The sequence below is a fragment of the Trichosurus vulpecula genome, chromosome 2 (genome assembly GCF_011100635.1).
Source record: "Trichosurus vulpecula isolate mTriVul1 chromosome 2, mTriVul1.pri, whole genome shotgun sequence".
Classification (NCBI taxonomy): domain Eukaryota; kingdom Metazoa; phylum Chordata; class Mammalia; order Diprotodontia; family Phalangeridae; genus Trichosurus; species Trichosurus vulpecula.
The window spans coordinates 115,148,486-115,165,778 of NC_050574.1; positions in this window are offsets into that span (position 1 = coordinate 115,148,486).

A 17,293-nucleotide genomic window follows, 5' to 3' on the forward strand; every position below is an offset into this window, starting at 1 on the left:
AATCAAATGAGATAATATTTGTAAAACCCTTAGCACAGTAGCAGGCGGTAAGCATTTAACAAATGCATATTCCCTCCCTGTTTCCTCCCCTTCCTGGGGTTTGAGCAACACAGATCCTCCTTCCTGTTGAAATTACTCCTCTCTTGGTATACCGACCAGGCCCTATGACAGCTCCCTACCCCAGAATGCCACAACAGCTTCTGAGTGGTTTTTAATTTTTTATAATCAATCAAAATAGCCCATCTGGGATCATTTCTTCCTGGTTTAAATGAGACTTGGGTAGGACAGAAAAATTAATTTTGTCTCATACAAAGGAAGGAGCTGTTTGTTGGATAGACTCTGAAATCACGTAAATAAAGATGACTGCCAGAAGTGCTAGGCTGCAGTGGTCACTCCACAGGTATTTGTTGGCTGACAGATCGTGGTGACATTTTGAAAGTCACAGAGGACATAGAGAATGATGTTGACAAATAAAACAAAAAAAAAAACTTGAGAAGCTATTATCAGACAAAGGCCAACACCATTCTGTGGAGGCAAGATAAAAAATACCCACAATCCTACTCCTCCGAGAGCCACAGGATGATGCCAGTGATACATACTTGCTATTTGAACTTGCCTGGGTTGAGGGACGCACCATTCAATTACAACCAAGGGATTTTATATAAAATATATTCGAAGTCTTGGTTGAGGTTGAAGAATGTGTATTTTACAGAAAACTGGTATGGAAACATTTCATAAACAAAAAACAACTAGAGAATATAGAGGCTAGATCCTTGGTATGTCTTATGTAGCCATCCAATACCTATGTTATTTCATGGCTCGTCTCCCCCTCCTTGAACAGTATGTAATCTTCCACTGTTGCTTCCAAAAACAACCTGTTGGGAGAATTCAATACCTAACACATTTAAGATCCCCTAAGGATCTGCCAATGATGGTGAGTGAGATCAAAAGTGACCATGGAAAATGTCATTAATCGTTTTTGGGACGCAGCAGGACTTTGGCATTGGGAGGTTTATTGTATTTCAAGGAATGGAACAGAGACATTTTAATCTGCAAGTCTGTCTATGACTTCAAGGGTCTGAGAAAGGGTCAACTTTCTTCTGGGCATGGCTATACAAACACTGGGGTAAAGAAAGGCAAAACAGGAGATATAGACATGACTACTGAAATGGAGGCTTATTCTAAAACACTATTATTCACTTCAAAAAAGGGAAAATGTACCACCCCCTTTCCCATTACATACATAATGACTGAAGACACAGTGTACCACGACTGAAATCTTTTTCAATTCCATCTTCTCCCCATCTACTGAAAACAGGATAAAAATAACAACCATACACATCATGTAACACTTCAAGGTTTATAAAGCACATTCTTCATTATAGCCCTACACGGTAGCTAACCTCTGTATTAGTACCCTCACTTTGCAAAAGATAAGGAAACCAAAGCCTGGTGTGCTTAAATGCCTTGGCCAGGATATTCCAGCTAGTGAACATAAATACCAGCTCATCATCACCATCATCCTTTCCCCTTATTAACTGTTAATCCTTCTACTTACAACTAAAAGATGAGTCCCAACCGACGTCCCCGACTCCCTATAATCAGCAGATCACTGAATCAAGCTGGGTGAATGCTTCATTCTCAAGCCAATATTTAAATCTCTTAGAACACCCAGAAGTCAGGTTTCTGGTGTCTTCAGGCACTTAATGGTTGTGTGGTCCTGGACAAGTCACTTTAATTCTCTAATCCCCTCTTTCCTGTAATAAAGGAACTAATATCAGTACTTTACAAGGTTCTAGGGAGGACGACTTGAGATGATTTATGGAAAGCACTTTGGGACCTTAAAGCACTATATAAAATCTAAGCCTTCATCATCTCCATGATCGTTATCGTCATAACTACTTTCATTAAACTTCCCTGTCTCCTCATAAACGAATCCTTCCCTCCTTCCCCCTTTTCCCAGGCAGCTTTCAGACAAACCCAAATCCTCCCTCAACTTCCACTCAAGCATTAACCCACACTGACTTCTCTCTTCAGTACCCCTTCTCAACTCTGCATGTTAGGGAAAACTTTATTTTGATGGCAGAAAGGTATTAAACTATTGACTCAGGACTAAGGGGATTTGAGCTTTAGTCTTAGCTTTGCCATCTCTAAACAGAGTAAGGTCACTTAACCTCGCTGGGCCTTATTAGCTCTCTAAAATGGAGATTGGAAAACTGACTTTCCCTACAAGCTTATAGTCAGGGATAACTAATAAAGAATGCCACGGGAAAAGCAATGGGAAACATTTACATTCTATTCTCCACGGCCACGGGTGATCATAGAGATTACCACTGTTGCTATGGTCCGCGTCTCTCCATAGCTGTTCTGTAAGCCTCCTCTAAGTCTAGGGGGAAGAACTCTGGACTTGGAATTCGAAGCTAAGAGAGTCTATATTAGCTATTTTCTTTTACTGAGGCAACTAGGTGGTATGGTGGACACAGAGCTGAACCTAGAGTCAGGAAGACCTGAGTTCAAATCCAAATGCAGACACTTCCTAGCTATGTGAGTCTGGGCAAGTCATGTCATCACTGTCTGCCTCATTTTCCTCATCTATAAGATGGGGATAATCATAGCACCTACCTCCCAAGGTGGTTGTGAGGATCAAATGATATAATAGTAGTAAAGTGTTTTGTAAACCAACAAATAATCTTTTGTTTGTTGTCATTTTCAGTCATATCTAACTCTGTTTGGGGTTTCCTTGGCAAAGATACTAAAATTATTTGCCATTCTCTCCTCCAGCTCATTTTATAGATGAGGAAACTGAGGTAAAGAGGGTTAAGTGACTTGCCCAGGGTCACACAGTTATTACCTGCCTGAGGTCAGCTTTGAATTCAGGTCTTCCTGACTAGGTCTGGCACACTATCCACTGTGCCACGCAGCTGCCCCCAAAGTATGAGTGCTAGCTGTTACTACTCTGGCTGTTGCCTCCTGTATGAGATCAAAGTTAGAGCTGAAAGGGAACTAAAAGGTATCTAGCTGAGTTTTATCATTTTACAGTTGAGGCAACTGAGGCCCATAGAGGTTTCATCGATTTGCCCAAGCAAAGTCACGCATGAAATAACTCCCAGAGCCAGGATTTGAATTCAGGAGCTCAGACCCCACATCTAGGAGTCCTCATTGGACTCCCCTGTAAAGTCAACATCATAATGATAATGATAGCTAACGTTTATAGAGCACTGACACACTTCACAGTTATTATCTCTTTACCTTCTAAGGCTCCAGCAAGGAGGCGGCTAGGGGGCGCCAGAGTGCACAGAGCACAGGCCGGGAGCCAGAAGACCTGAGCTCAATGTGTGTCAGACCCCAAGTCGGTCACTTAACCTTTGGATGTCTCAGCTTCCCCAGCTGTAAAATGGGCGAAAAAGCACCTACCCCACAGGGTGGTTGTAAAGATCTAGTGAGATAATGCCTATAAAGCTGAGCTGTCAAACTCTTGGCTGGCAAGCAACAGCAAACCTCCCTAGTCTGAGAACCAAATTAAAATGTAATTGGAAACTGTTTAAAAAATAAATAAAAATACAATACCACATAGATAATGTGAATTTTTGCTTTGATAAGTCTATCTGTAGTCAGCAGGGATCCCAATTGGGCAATGCTCTTCCCTTCCTTCCTTCCTTTCTTCCTTTCTTCTTTCCCTCCTTCCTTCCTTCTTTCTTTCCTTTTCTTCCTTCTTTCTTTCCTTCCTTCCTTTCCCTTTTCCCTCCTTTTCCCTTCTCCTTCTTTTCCCTCCTTCCTTCCTTCCCTTCCTTCCTACCTTCATTCCTTCCTTCCTACCTTCCTTCCTTTCTTCCTACCTTCTTGCCTTCCTTTCTTTCTTTCCTTTCTTCCTACCTTTTTCTTCCTTCCTTCCTTCTTTCCTTCCTTCCTTCTTTCTTCCCTTCCTTCCTTTCCCTCCTCCCTCCTTTTCCCTTCTCCTTCTTTTCCCTCCTTCCTTCCTTCCGTCCTTCCTTCCTTCCTTCCTTCCTTCCTTCCTTCCTTCCTTCCTCCCCCAATGCAGAAACATGGGAAAGATACTTAATTTGGAGTTAGAAGGCCTGGTTTTCATTCTCCAAGGTCTGTCTAGTCACCCAGCTTCTCAGAGCCTCAGTTTCCTCATCTGCAGGATGACTATGGGAATACCAATCATATCTACCTCATAGGATTGTTTTTAGGCTCAAATAAAATAACGTCTGTAAAATTCTTGATAAACATTGAAGGCTCTGTATGAATTCCTAAAACGATTATTCTGTTAAATCATATAATGCATGTGAAAGCACCTTGCAAGGCATGCCCAATTCTATTCTTTCTTTATACCCTGGCACTTGGAACAGAGGATGGCACATAGTTGCCACTTACCTTGCTGACCAACTGCCAACATCTGGGAGCCTCACTTTCCTTATCTGGAAAGAGAAGAGAAAAATCCCAGCCTTATCTCACTGACAGGTTGTTGCAAGGCTCAAATGAGATAATGTGTGTAAAGTGCTTGATAATGCTGGAGTGCTATATGAATGGACATGACAAATTATTAATTATTGTTATTAGCACTCACTCCAGGTGGTGGATTGGGGAAGCAAGTGGGCAAGAGAGCAGGCAGCCATGATTGCTACTTCTTGAGCATTCTCCTAAAGGGTGCATCAGGAAGAATAAAAGTGCTACCATAAAGCATTTCCTACCTTTGCTGGATATATTAGGGCATATGAAGAGCATGTAACTTGTGAAGTGGCTTTTTTGTTTGATGTTGAGAAATAGCAAGATATAGGGATAGTGGAAAGAGCACTGGACCTAGGTCAGTCAAAAGCATTTATTAAGCATTTAGTATATGCTAGGCAGGGCAGCTAGGTGGCACAGTGGATAGAATGCTGGGCCTGAAATCAAGAAGACTCATCTTCCTGAGTTCAGATGTGGTGTCAGACAGATTACTGTGTGACCCTGGGCAAGTCACTTAACCCTGTTTGCCTCAGTTTCCCCATCTGTAAAAATTTGGCTGGAGAAGGAAATGGTAAACCACCCCAGTATCTTTGCCAAGAAAAACCCAAATGTAGTCACAAAGAGTCAGATCCAACTGAAATGAATGAATAACAAAAATGCAAAAGGCACTGTGCTAAGAACCGGGGATACTAAGAAAGGGAATAATATTCTGTCTGGGATCAGAAAACCTGGCTTTGGGTCACCGTTCTGCTACTTACTAGTTGTGTGACCTTGGGCAAGTCTCTGGTCTGTGAATGTCAGTTTCCTCATTGGCAAAATGAGTGTAATAATCCTTGAACTACCAACTTCACAGGGATTTGTTCAGACTCAAGCAAGATAATAGATGAAAGAATTTTGTAGGCAGTAATACATTCACTCTCCTTCGGAGTCACAGTTTCATATTTGCTATCCATCATACAATACAGGTGAAGAGGCTGCAGGAGCATAATAGGCATGGATGCAGTCTTGGAATCCAGAAGACCAGAGTTCAGGTCCCATTTTTGACACATGCTGGCTCTGTGACCCTTAGCAAGTCACTCAACTTCTTCATGCTAGGCGAGGACTGTGTTTTTGCTTTTCTTTGAATCCCCAGTGATTAATCTAGTGCCTGGAACTTAGTAAGTGCTTAATAAATGCTTATTGTCTTTTTTTTACAACTTTCTAAGATTGTAAACTGCAGCCAATACATTGGTTAAGGGGAATTTCCTTCCTTCTCACCCCCACAGAACCATTGAAAGTCCTGCATTTTTTAAAGTTATGGCTAAAAGTCAGTAAACATTTATGAAGCATTTACTTTGTGCCAGACACTATACTAAGAGCTGACTTAGGTATACAAAGAAATATAGAACACCATCTCCGTTCTCAAGGAGCCCACAGTCTAATGAGGGATAAATAAATCAGAGAGATTCAACAGAAGGAAGGCATTAGAAATAAGGCAAATGAGGAAAGGTGGGATTTTACCTTATTACACAATGTCTGTTCATCTTTGTTGTTGTTGTTTAGGTGTTTCAGTCATGTCCAACTCTTCGTGACCCCGTTTGGGATTTTCTTAGCAGAGATACTGGAGTGGCTTGCCATTTCCTTCTCCCGCTCATTTTACAGATGAGGAAACTGAGGCAAACAGTGTTAAGTGACTTGCCCAGGATCACACAGTGGGTGTCAGAGGCTGGATTTGAACTCCGGAAGATGAGCCTTCCTGGTTCCGAGTCTAGCGCCCTATCCTCTGTGTCATCTAGCTGCCCATACAGAATTTAAATGATAACAACTGTATTTCTATACCACCTAAAAGTATGACCCTATAAAGGAAGTACTAGCAATATCATTACTTCCATTTTATAGACCAAAAATCTGAGAGTCAGAGAGGTTGTTGTTGCTGAGTTATTCAGTCATATCTGATTCTTCATTACCTTATTTGGGGTTTTCTTGGGAAAGATACTGGAGCAGTTTTTCATTTCCTTTTCCATCTAATTTTGCAGTTGAGGAAACTGAGGCAAACAAGGTTAAGTGATTTGCCCAGGGTCACACAGCTAGAAAGTGTCTGAGGCTAGATTTGAACTCAGGTCTTCCTGACTCCAGGGCTGGCTCCCAATCCACTGTACCCCTGATTTATCCACAATTTCACATGTGAAATTAGTATGGGAATCTGAATCCATATCCTCTTGATTCCAAGTCCAGCTCTCTGTCCATGTTTTCATGGAATTTAGAGTCTAATAACAATTTAAGAATTAAATATAGATGAACATAATGTAAAATACTACATAGTAAATACCTCAAGAAGATTGGAAGAAAAGGATTGTGTGAGGTCCAGAGGAGACAAGTATTAAGAAATGGAAACAGGGAAGACTTCATGGAAGAGGAGACATTTTAGTTGTATATGGGTATGAATTATACAAAGAAGGTAATGGAAGCTATTCCTGACAGAGGGAACAGTGCGAGCAGATATAGTGATGAGAAAGTAGAGTTTGTGTTTGTGGAGAGAAAAAGGAATCCAGTCTAACTAAAGAGTGGAATACATGGAAAAGAAAATAAAATGAGACGATTCCCTTCCCTCCCCGCCCCGAACCTCTCTACTCAAAGGAGAAAGACTTATTACTGCATTTTTTTCCTCTGCAGCCAAGATCAATGACTAGGATTACTAAGTATCTGATATTGGTTTAATGTTCCTTCATTTATATTATTGTAGTCATTATGTATATTTTTTGTTTATCTGGTTCTGCTTACTTCATGTTGCATTGGTGCCTTCCCACATTTCTTTGTAGTCTAAAGCCATCATTTCTTTCAAAGAAGGATGAGTGATGAACCTGCTTCCTTTGCTAGAGAGGTAGGGAACTACAGATGAGCAATGTTCCATGTTGCCAGACAGTCCCTATGTTAGTTGGTGCTGCTTATTGTTATAAGGAAGGCTTGTTAGTTGGAAGGTATAGCCAGAAATGGCTATCATAGAAAAACTAAAAGCATCACTCACTGAAACTTATTTTTTTTCATAATCCAAGATTTTTTTTATTCTTTTTTTACAGTCATTTATGCCATGAATTCATAGGGGATTCGTTCCAGCAGCTCAGGTTCCCACAACATGTGTTTCTCTGGGTGGAGCAGGCTGGCATTTCAGTTGAACCCAAATACCGTTTTCTTTGGCTTCTTCCTTCTTCTCATTGTTTTCTCTTACCCACGTCAGGAAGCTCTCTCTGCTCTTAGGATGCTCAACATGCACATTAATTCTCTTGGTTAGAATCTTGCCCTTAACCTGTTTGTTTACAGCAATGCCTACAGCATGTTGAGTGGCACTGGTGACCCATCCAGTCTTGCCATGGTAACATCTGTGGGGCATTCTTTGCTGAACTGTGCCCGTACCCTTGATGTCTGCAACATCACCTTTCTCGTATATTCGTATATACGTAGCCAAAGGGTCAACACCATGTTTTCGAAAGGGCCTAGATCATGTATCATGTCCCTCTCCTTCTTCCTTTTGTGTTCATCATTTTGGAAACTCATTAAAATATGGCAGAGCCAGTGGAAAACTAAAACTTATTTAAAAAAATGAAATATTGAGCCTTGTCTTCCCCTAGTCATTTCCCTAGGTCCATCTAAACCTTGTGTAAGTACTTTGGAAGTCCAGAAAAGGGTAACAAGGAAGCAGTAATGGACCTCAAAACTATGCTATTCAAACACTTGGAGAAGAGTGGTGGTATTTAACCTGACAAAGAGAAGCCTTGGGTAGGACAAAATCTCTGTCCTCAAATATCTGGGATAGTATGGGAAAAAGAAATTAGGATTATTCAGTTTGGCTCCAGAGGGAAAAATGAATGCCGGTGGTTCAAAATTGTAGGAAAATAGCTACCAGTCTGGTGATAATAATAATGATAAATTATATCTGTATAGAATTTTAATGTACATCTATACATACATATAGATATGCATGTATGTATATATATATGAATATATATATGCATATATGTATGTGTGCAGGTATATACTAATGTATCCCTCACTATGAACTCTTGTGAGCCTACCCTGAGAGCCTGTGAGGTAAGTACTATAGGTGGTACTAGAGGTATCATTATGCCCATTTTACAGATGAGAAATTGAGGCTCAAAGGGAAGGATGCGTGACCAATGCCATAGTTATGCAACCAATGTCTGTAGCAGAATTTGAGTCTAAGCCTTCCTAACTCCAAATCTAGTGAAACATTCCCCAAAGAGATTGGATTCCATTGGTATGTGATAATCTTCCCATCACTGGAGTCATCCAAGCACCTGATGGATGACCACTCAGCAGAGATGCTGTAGAAGTGTAGGGTTTGAGCACAGGGTGGATCCTACCTACCTCTTATATCCCTTCCGGCTCTTAAATTCCATGATTCCATAATGCATTGCTCTTGGAGTATTTACCTTTGAAACAGAATCCATACATGAAGCATGTTGCTTAACCCACCAAATTAAGTAATGATGGAATTTCAGATTTTGGTGAGAAAGACCATTAGCACAGGTATTTCCTATTGTCATTGGTGGTGTAGGTGCTTGCTGGAGCCCACGTCAGCATCTCACAGGGATAACAGCTTGTCTAATATATTGCTTTGCACCAAGACATTGGCTTAAATGTCTGTTGGATGAAAAAAAGGAGATTCTATTCAATGATTCCATATCTGCATATCTTATCGTTTGTCATGCCATAAAGAGAGGACAGAAATTAATGACATATAGGCTCCCCACTATGCAGAAATTTATGGCTCTTTGGGGCAAAGCTCTTTGAGCTCTTCAGATGAATTTAATATATTTACTGGTATTCTTTATTTCTCTGTGTAGAGAGCATTCCTCACACTTTTTTTTCCCTCCAGCATTGATAATAGAATCCATTTCTATGGTATTTGAAAGCTTACCAAATGCTTTCCTTACAACAAGGCAGTGAGGTAGACACAACAATTAAGATTAAGTACATTTTATAAAGGAAGAAATTCAGTCTCAGAGATATGACTTACCCAGAGTTGCACAACTAGTTCTATCATCTAGGATTCACATACCAAAGCTTCTGACTCTAAATCCATTGTTCTTTAGGCAGCCTCAATGGTGCAGTGGATAGCACGTTGGCCTTGGAATAGGGAAGACCTGAATTCAAATACAGCTCTGTGACACTGGGCAGGCCATTTAACCTCAGCTTCCTCACCTTCATTACACTCTGTAAAAGGGGGATAGTAATATCACCTACCTCCTAGGATTGTTGAGAGGGTCCAATGAGATAACGTCTCTAAAAGTACTTTGAAAAGCATGGAGCAGTATGGAAATGTCATCATCATTATCACCATCATAATTATTCCCAATACCAGGCTGTCCCTTCTGGGTCTGAATTTCCTCTTCTGTGAAGTGAGCGGGTTGGGCTAGGTGATCAGCTGGGGATCTTCCAACTCTGACAGTCTGTGAATATGTGAAATCTCCCTGACTAAGCCAAAAAAAGAAAAGGTCGGTTATATTTCAGGCTGTGGCCTCACCATTACTAGGGAAACTCAAGCCAAAATCACATTCAGCATGTTGGCTGGAATTATCCGAGTAATGCTAGCAAAATGTGGTGAGTTATTTTCGCTTATGCTACCTGAATGACTGTGGCCAAGCTAGGTATTTTAATAATAAAGATGCATGTCATAAAATAACTCGGGGCCCATTTATATAAACAGCCATAAAATGAAACTGTTGGACCAAAGTCAAGGCAAGGTCCTGTGATATATTCGTCTTGATAATGAAACCTTCCTTTTTCAGTCAAGTTAGGAAAAAGAAAAAAGACTCACAGAAGAAAAAAAATCCTTGATCTAGGAGGGGCATTATGGATTATCTGGTTTATCTCCTGCATTTTTACAGCAGAGAGCAATTGAGGCACAGAATTCAATTCAATTCACTTTGATTCAACAAAGATTTATTAAGTGAATACTTATGTTCAAGGCACTGTGTTAGATATTAACAATACAACCATACCCCCTGCCAAGCTTTCTTCTCCCTCTCCCCTCCTCCACCTCAAAAACATTATCTTGCCCTCTGTGGGAGATATATTTTGAAAACAAATAAGCCAATTCAAGATAGTTTGCAAAAGGCTAAGAAGACTTCAGATAGAAAGAGATGAATTTTGAATGAAGCTAAGGATTGTAAGCAAGGGGAGGAGGTGAGAAAGAAGCAATCTGAGCAAACACGTGGAGGCAGAAGATGGGATGCTGAATTTGGGGAGCATCATGTAAGTTAGTTTGGCCAAGACATAGAGTACATGAATAGAAATAATGTGAAATAAATATGAAAAAGTAGGCTAGGAGCCAGAGTGGGGAGCCAGTATTTTTCCTCAAAGCAAGAAGGAAACCCTGAAAGACACTGAAAATTCTTGAATATGTTGTACCTATGCTTTAGAACGATTAGTTTGGTAGAGGTTTAGAAATTACTTTCTAAGATCACAGAGCTAAAAAAGGGAAAAAGCAAATGTGTTCCACATCATTTTATTGATGAGCTGCTAAGATGTCATATACTTTGAATTATTTCTCTAATGAAATCCAGCTTGATCAAGTAAAAAGAAACCCAGACTTGGAATCAAAAGCCCTGGGTTCAAGTTCTGACTTTTACTTACTAATTTTGTGACCTTGTTATGCTTCCTACTGACTAAAAGGCCCATTTTCTTCATCTGTATAGTATTGCCTATGTATAAAATTACTAGAGAGATGACCATCAGGCGATGGATTTTTTGGCCATAGCAATTTATGGAGATCTTCTATTAAGGTCATTTATCTATCTGCATTGATGGAAGGAGGATGTACTCACATGAAATCATAGGTCTTTCATAGTAGATGTCAATGTACACAGACACACAAAATATATACATATATGCACATAATGTATGTATACACAGATCAATATGTGTGTCTATGCATATATGTATCTATGTATAGATACATGTATATAGGATTTACATTTATATAATTCACAGAACACTTTCCAACTCTCTTGTAATTAAGGTAAGACTCATGATGAGTATTTTACAGATGAGAAAACTGAGGATCAGAAAAATTAGGTGACTTGTTCACAATCCTACAATCAGAGCTAGAAATGAGACTCAGATCTGATTCAGAATCACAAAATTTGAAAGCTAAAAGGGATCCTGGAAGTCATATAGTCCGGCTTACACCTCAGCAGAAATGCTCCACAAACATTTATTTGAGCTCTGCCACTAAAGACAAACCCACTGGTTTCCAAGGCAGCCTAGCCTGCTTCAGAACAGAGACAAAGTGGTCAGACAGTGGATAGAGCACAGGACTCAGGGTAGGGAAGGGAGAGACTCCCTTCCTGCCTTAGTAGCCTGTTGCATAACTAGGTTCAAGTCATTTAATCTATTCATCCCTCAGTTTTTTAAACTATAATATGAAGAAGTTTAATTGGATATCCTCTCAGCTTCCTTCTACCTCTAAATCTAGAATCTGAATATAGGCTGCACTGCTAATATGAGAGCTTTTTGAAAGGAATACACATAGGTACTATAAAAATCAGTGCAATTTTAAGCTGAATGAAATTGGCAACAGTTTATAGATAATTCTGACTTAATGGGAAAGTTTTAAACATATTTAGAGCAAAAATAAGTGTGTGTGTGTGTGTGTGTGTGTGTGTGTGTGTGTGGGTGTGTGGGTGTGGGTGTTTGTGTGTGTGAGAGAGAGAGACAGGCATACCTCTGATAATTCTGCCCTCTGCTGGGTTTTGTAGGGCTTAATTAATACTTGTTAAGAAAGCATTTTGAGATCTCAAGAAAAACTGTAATTATAATTATTATTTATTTTCTTGTAAATGTCAACTGGAAATGCAATATTAAAGGTAAAAAGAAAAAAAAAGACAGCTCTTGCCCTCTGGGACTGCACAAGGAACACAGGTAGAACCAAATATCTTGTAGCTGGATGGATTTTCTCCTATGTTATTGAAATGTAAAAGGTTAAAAGGAAGTTTAATAATATTTAATTCAATTTTCTCATTTTGCCGTTCAGTCGTTATTCAGTTGTGTCTGACTATTCTTGACTCCGTTTTGGGTTTTCTTGGCAAAGATACTGCAGTGGTTTGCCATTTCCTTCTCCAGCTCATTTTACAGATGAGGAAACTGAGGTAAACAGGACTAAGTCACTTGTCTAGTATCACACAGTTAGTAATTGTCTGAGGTCAGATTTGAACCCAGGAAGATGAGTCTTCCTGACTCCAGGCTCTGGCAGTCTAGCCACTACACCACCTACCTACCTGCTCTCATTTTACAGATGTGAAGCTGAGGCTCAGAGAGAGAAAAAGACTTATACAAGATCACACAGTAATTTAGTAGCAAAAGCAGGGCTAGATCCATGTCTACTGATGTCCATACCGGAGCTCTATCATACTTTGCGATACAGGTCACAGATCAGAGTACACCAAGAACAATCCCCATAGATATAAAATAAGAGTAGGAAAAAACAAAGTAATCTTCATGGGAGAAAGGGAAAGAATCTTCCTATCTCTTTCATGGTTCAATGGATCAGTAAGTTCAAATTTTAGAGGAGGAAAAGGAGAAAAGGGGAATGATTTCCCCAAGGTTATAACAATTTAGTGAAAGAGTCTCATGATTCTTTCTCCTGCCATTAAAAAAGGAATTTCTCTGCATTCCTGTTACTACAACCAGGAAAGCAGCACAGACTGAGTTGCAGGAACAGGAAAGAAGTGACTGATGTCAATGGTCCTAATGAGGGCACCAGTCTCTCCTAGTCTGAGGCTATGTGCAGGCAGTAGAGAGAAGAGGGGAAAACCAGAACATCCGAGCTGGTGTTCCCAAAATAGCACTCTTACTTTGGTTAAAAAGCTGAGTGTGTTGATAGGAAGGAGAGCAAAAAAAACCAGGTGATCCTTTTTTTTTATTCCAGAGCTGTGCAGCTCCAAAGGCATCTAGTGTTCCAGCGTAGTTCTTGAGGTCTCAGTGTATCCTGGTACAGCACACATCCCTGGGGAGGTCCTGAGTGCCAGGTTGTACTGTTAGTTGCCTGAGGTGTTGAGCATAGAGAGCACCATGGGGTTGGCTGATGATGACTAGGTGTCACAAATTCAAGCATAACTGAGCTTTTGACAACATCCTCTGAGTTCTTCCCTAATTTATCAGGCTCACCACTCCTGGAGGTCTCAACACCCTGGCTGTCATAATTGTAGATCCATGAAAAAACCAAGCCTTAGTCCAGATTTACTTTAATTCAGTAAATATTTAGTGAGCATCTATTGTGTTCAATAAATCACATTAGATGCTGGAAATACAAAAAAAAATAAGAAAAAAAGCACCTGTCCTTGGGGAGCTTACATTCTACTATGAGTTGCTGCCTCTGTTCCTCTGACCTCAATCATAGGATCTGGTCTGAACTCCTGGATTTGATGGTTATTACTTGGGTGACCTTGGATAGATCACTTAATATCTGTAGGCCTGAGTTTCCTTATCTACAAAATGGGGGTATTGGACTAGATATCCCTTCCAACTCGAAATACTTTAATACTATGAATGTAACACAACTATGATATATAGAGGGCAACAATACCAGGGTCACTAGCACCTTCTTTGCTGAGTTATGTTGGGAGCTGTTTCATTGACATTAAAAAGATGGGCTTCTTCTGTTTTGCCCGGGGTCTGCCAAAGGCACTGTGTTAGGCAAGTATATGAGAATGGTCTCTTGAGAATTGCAATGGCTCTGTATTTCTTTTTAAATAAATAATTGGCTCCCTGCCTCAAATAACATAAAGAAATATTATATTAGTATTTGTTCAATTACTCATAAAAACAGAAATGCTGAATTTCATCTCTAGGGAAAAGCTAATATATTTGTGTATGTGAGAAGGTGAGGTTCAGGCAGATTTTTTCCCCTTCTTGGCAAAATCTACTTGCACTGGCTCACCCAGATTTTAATCCCCGATACCAAAGGAGAGCTCTCAGGTGCTGCTCTCCAATGAGATGTTTCATAATGGACCAGAACATCCTCAGTCCCTTCTTAAAAGGAAACTTGGTGGAGAAGAGTAAGCACTTGGCTTGGGGCAAAAGACCTGAGTTCAAGTTCTGGCTCTGACATTGGCTGTTTGGATGACCTTGGAGAAACTGTCCACTTACTCTGGGATGTTAGTACTTATATAACCATGGGCCAGAGCTCTGACTGTAAGCATGCTGCTTACCTTGGAATGACCATTATTATGGTCCCTTCCTCTTCCCTGGAGAGCAGGAACAGTGATAATGGTGATGCTTACTCCAAGTTGTGACTGAACAGCAGGCTCATCCTCTATGCACAACTATAGTTCATACCTTGGCCAGGTTCTGTACAACATTTTATCAATTATTTGGGTGAAAACATGGGTGTTATGTTTATTAAATTCAAAGTTGAAAGAGGTTATTAGTATACTGCATGACATTGGAATTCCAAAAGATTCTGAATGGCTAAAATCACATTCTGAGACTATCAAGTTGACAGTGAATAGGATAAATATAAAGTCATGCACTTGGGTTAAAAAAATAAAAAACAGTGGAAAACAGTTTATGTGAAAAAAGACTTGGGTATTCTGTGGACTTCAGACTCAATGATTCAGCAGTGTGTCATGGTAGCCAAAATGGTCGATGTAATCTTAGGTCTAGTGTCCGGAGCAAGGGAGATGACAGAACCACCAACTCCTGCCATGATAAGACCATATTGCTATGTTTAGTTTTAGTTCTGTCTTAAGGAAGTCATTCGCAACGCAAAATGTGTACAGAGAAGTTTTGTCAACATGACTGATAGTAATCTGTGTTATAGAAGGATCAGATCAGAGCCAGGGAGGGAGGAGAGAGAAGATCGGTAGAAGAAATGCTTTTGCAACTCGACATTCAGAAAAACATCATAACAATTAATACCATCCAATAGTAGATTCAGTTGCAGTGGGGAGTGAGCATCCTCCATGACTGGAATTCTTCAACATGTGCAAATGAGAATTCATTCCATTACTGATGATATGCACCCATCTTTCACAAGGCTCCACAATAGATCTCCAACCTGTGTCTTCTCCATTTACAGAGCCACCCTTCTAATTTAGATCCTCATCACTTCCCTCGCAGACTACTGTAATAACTTCGGAAATTAGTCTCCCTATCTTTATTCTTGTTACTATCTTCCACACAGTTGCCAAAGTGATATTTCAAAAATACAAATTAACCAAATCACTCTCCTGCTCAAATAGCTCTAGTGACTCCCTATTGCCTCTAAGGAAAAAATTCAAGCTTTTTTTTTAGGCTTTAAAAGCATTTCACCATTTGGTTTCAGGTTATTATGTATCATTTTCTGTCAGCTGGGTGTCACAATGGATAGAGTGCCAGATCCAGAGTCAGGAAGACCTGAGTTCAAATCTGGCCTCAGACACTCACCAGCTGTATGACTCTGGGCAAGTCACTTCACCCTGTTTGCCTCAGTTTCCTCATCTGTAAAATGAACTGGAGAGGGAAATGGCAAAACACTCCAGTATCTTTGTCAAGAAAATCCCAAATGGGGTCATGAAGGCTTGGCCATGACTGAAAAATGACCACACAACAACAACATTCTATGTTCCAGCCAGTCTAGCTTATGTGACTTTCCATCTCCCATCAGAGACCATGACAATGTCCTCTATGCCCAAAAAGCCCTTATTCTTCTTCATCTCTGCCTCCCAGAATCCCTTGATTCCCTCAAAGTTCAGCTCAAGCAGCATCTCCCACAAGATGCCTGTCCTGACCTCACCGTGTGCTAATGCCATGTATTTGTGCTTACTTTCCTATGTACAGTACTTCTTGTTTTGCCTAAAAAGAATCTAAGTTCCTCGAGGGAAGGGATTACTGTGTTTTTTTTTTTATCTTTGCCAATACAGTGGCTGTGCTAATAATAAATGCTTGTGAAATGTAATTGAATGTTAAGCGGAATTTGGCTAACCACTTGTCAGATACATTGTAAATACAATCAATGATGTGGGTATGAGTTGGACTAATGATTTGGATTGGACTCAGATGATTTCTGAGATTGCTTTCAAAGAAAATTCCAATAATCCTAAAACTTGAGACACCGTAGTATCGTATCTAGAGAATTGGCCTTAAAGTCAAGCAGTCTTGAGTTCAAATACCATCCCAGATAATAGCCTTGTGATCCTGAGCAAATCACTTTCTCTCCCTGACCCTCATTCTCCTTAACTATACAATGATTGGGGCTGGACTCACATGATTCTAAAATCGCTCCGTACTCTAAATCTATGATCCTATGAATTCTCTGACTTTCCTTCTCTAAGTTTCTTTTTTCCTGATCTGTAAAATGTGGCTAATTGTTTACCTCACAAGGTTGTCAAGAGGATCAAATGAGTTGAAGGCTGAGAAATGTTTTGTGTAATTGTAAAGCATTCCTGAGAGGTGAGCTATTGTCGATATGAGCATCCACGTCCATGGCATCATGGACATCTGGCGCACTTGTTTATTTTATTGCCTCATAGTTTTTGTCTTGGACAAAGTACAGAGGCACTCATTGTCCTTGATCAGGAGAAGAAACTGAGACTGAATCATTATGTGTCTTGTCTCAGATATGGTACCGATTAGAGGGTATCCGTCTCATCCTAAAACTTATTTTCCTTGTACCTAGGCCATACTCTGAAACCTCCCCATAGCTTGACTTAGACTGGAATATTCTCTTTATGACTCCCTGACTCTCTGGATCTGACCAATGAGTTTGTTTCTTCATCTACAACATGGAGATGATAATATCTTTAAAATATCTGTATTACCCACCTGATTAGGATGTTAGAAGATTTGAATGAATGAAAAACAAAAC